The 3,109-nt window shown below is 35.2% G+C and overlaps 1 long non-coding RNA gene across 2 annotated transcripts; it reads left to right on the forward strand.

Annotated features, from left to right (window-relative positions):
* Nucleotides 470–2,264, forward strand: LOC104724313. Of its 2 annotated transcripts, XR_002034169.1 has the most exons (6): nucleotides 470–560; nucleotides 670–747; nucleotides 1,233–1,399; nucleotides 1,504–1,602; nucleotides 1,756–1,910; nucleotides 2,003–2,264. It is a non-coding gene; the product is annotated as an uncharacterized LOC104724313 (long non-coding RNA). The 2 variants fall into 2 exon arrangements; XR_002034168.1 differs by lacking the exon at nucleotides 470–560 and having other exon boundaries at nucleotides 567–747.

Here is a 3,109-nt window from a genome sequence, read left to right on the forward strand (position 1 = left end):
ATCCATTTTCAGTATTATTTTGAAAATTATTTGTTTAGTTTGAATAATATTAGATTTGATATGACTTTTAAAAATACATAATTGAATAACAAGGTAATATGAATGATTTTGGATGATTTTACATAAATTTCATTTTCAATAACATGGGATTTGAGAACAGATTTTAAAATCCTGATTTGAATAACATGTGATTTTAACAAAACTCCAAAATCTTCCAAAATTCCAGTTTCAATACACCACCCTTAATCTATGTCTACTTATTAAAAATATTTCCCCTTTAATAGTATAGATAATCATTCGATAACATGATTACGGTCAACACATTGCCGTAAAGCTTGATTTGTCGTACTTATTCCTACGAATTTTTCACCAAAATATCTGATGCTAGCTTACCATGTCCAGTGGCGTGACTTAATCGATTGCTATAATAGTTTATGGACCAAAAATAAATCAAAAAGGAAAAAAAAAAAAAAAAAAAAAGCCCAAAAACATGAGAATCGTTGCTCAATTAAGCATCGGAAGAAGAACGGTTGAAGCAACCCGTAGGGTGGAAGTTTCTGGTTGGTTGTCTTTTAAAATATAAAAAACCAAAATTTTTTTTCTTTCTTTTCCTCCCTCGACGAACAGATGAGAACAGATGAATCTCTGCTGATTCTTTCTTTTTCATAGATTTCAATCGATTCACCTTGGTTTTTCCGGCAATCTATCTCCGATGGACTTACGGGGACGGCGAAGGGCACCGGCAAGGTTAGTTTTCGTTGTAACTGTTGTGAATCATGGTAACCCAAACAACACCTATGTCCTGAACCTATGTAATCCTTGATAAGATTTGGCAAAACTGTTGCTGAGATTTGTTGTGAATCACTTAAAACTGCTGATGTTTTCTCTGATTTCAATTGTAGAGATTCATGCATTAGGGTTAACTGATGTGAAAAAAATTAGGGTAGAACGAATTGAAATTGATGTTATGATGTTAGGAGAATCAGGTTTCGATTGGTTAGACCAAAATTGAATCAATTATATGACTTCACGGGAGAGATACGTGTTTCATGTATTTCTAATTATATGGCTTGAATACTCATAGCTTGGATGATTGGTTTATATCACTAAATCTTATGCAATGAAGGCAGTCAAATAAAGTCATCCTGTACTTTCAGAGTGGTTTTGTAAGTTGTTTTTTTTTCTGAGAATTTTGTCTTCTTTGTGATTGTTATGTGTTCTTGTGTATGTAGCAAGACGAGAGGAGCTATAGAGTTGGGGCTAATCGAAGACTGTTCTTGGCCATGGATTTATGTTGATGATATTTCCACTTAACAAAGCTGCCGTTGATCTCTCTTAGCCAGCCAAGAAGTAGGATTTGCCTTTCCATTATAGTTGCTATACATTGAAAACTAACTAGGTCTGTTATATTTTCTCTGAATCTTTCATCTGTATTTTTTTCTTCTTTTCTTATGGATCCGACAATGTACCTACCCTTTGTAATAACATGTCTCTTTCCCGTAGGTGCAAAAACAAACCTAAAGGCAAGGTTCCAGTTCTGTTTGTTCAGTTGACTTCGTGGACTCGAGGAGGCTGCTTGCAGATCTCAAACCCAAAGGCAAGGTTCCAGTTCTGTTTACCCTTGAGCTCAAATTAGGATTCACTTGGCGGTTTTGCTAACAGTTCTGCTTACCCTTTCTTATTCTTGTTTCACTCTTATCATGTTGGTTTCAATACTACTGATCAGTGTGTCTTCTTATTATGGTTATTTTGCAGATTGTAAATTCATGATCATGAGCTGGAGGTAAAATTATGATGGCTGGAGGTGAATTAGCTGAGCTACGCTATGAATGCTTATTGGTGGACATGTAAGTATGGCTGGAGGTGAATTAGCTGAGCTACGCTATGCTATACGCTATGCTATACGCTATGTAAGTATCTTTTGTTTTTTTTCTTAGCTCTACCACTTTATGTTAAAAATTGTTGTTCCATCTCTCTGTGTTTTTAAAGCATACTTTTGCAGGTCTTTGATGAATGGAACGACCAACGTTAGCAGGAAACAACTCAATTCCGACAACTCAACATGTGACTACAAAATGTTGTAGAGTGCAAAAACAAACCTAAATGAAGTGGTAAGAACTGCAGGAATCTACCACAATTACTGGCTCTTCATACTCTTTTACTGACATTATAGCTGAGTGAAATTTATATGTATTAATAAACAAGAGTTTTAAAAAATATATATTTTAATAATTGAGAAACGGTTTTTCTAGTGGAAGGATAAATTATGTTATGAGTACTTAGTAGATTGCTTTGATTAGTTTAATAATTATATGATTAATTTATTTTTGAGCAACTCATATGGGTTGCTCCATTGGCCATGCTTAGTGTGAGAAATCAATCTTATACTCAAATTTTGAGTCACGTGATCGAGGAAATTTCTCAAGATCACTCTGATTTTGAGTATGTTTAAATGAAGACGAAGTTCCACCAATTCACTATATCTCGGTTTCGGACATATTGAGAGAAGAAGTTGAAGAGTACAAAAAGCGTTTGAAGATAATAATGATTTTTTTAAACCAAATCTTTTTTTTTCTTTTTCAAAACCTAGTGTCTTCATTCATTCAATATAGGTAGCCATTACAAGTATAGAGAAAAGTCAAGAGGCAAAACATTATAAAAAGGGCATTCCCCAATGCCAAAAGGTGATAAAAGGAGTGATAAAAAAGTACATGATTGTAGATTCCTAGAGAGCTATGAGCCATAGGCTTAGGAGCCTAATGAAACATGTGAGATCATGGTACATTGAGAGACCATCCTCGAGAGCTTCAAGAGACAGTTGAATGGTCACGGTCATCTGACATTGTGACGGTAACAAAAGTATCAATGCTTCAATGTCCACCGTGGGCAATAAGAGCCCATAGTAACAAGACGACAGAGAAACCGAAGATTATGTTGATGTAGTCGGTTAGGGGTTGCTTTGAAACCCAAAGCATAAAGGTTAGATCACTTCGCGAATTCACAATAAGGATTGTTTGGTACGGGATCCATGTGATGGAGATGGTTGGGAAGCGATGCTTAGAATAACCAGGTAGCCAGCTTAGTTGGTAGCCATCAATGAACAGAAGGT

Source organism: Camelina sativa, chromosome 11, assembly GCF_000633955.1.
Source record: "Camelina sativa cultivar DH55 chromosome 11, Cs, whole genome shotgun sequence".
NCBI lineage: Eukaryota > Viridiplantae > Streptophyta > Magnoliopsida > Brassicales > Brassicaceae > Camelina > Camelina sativa.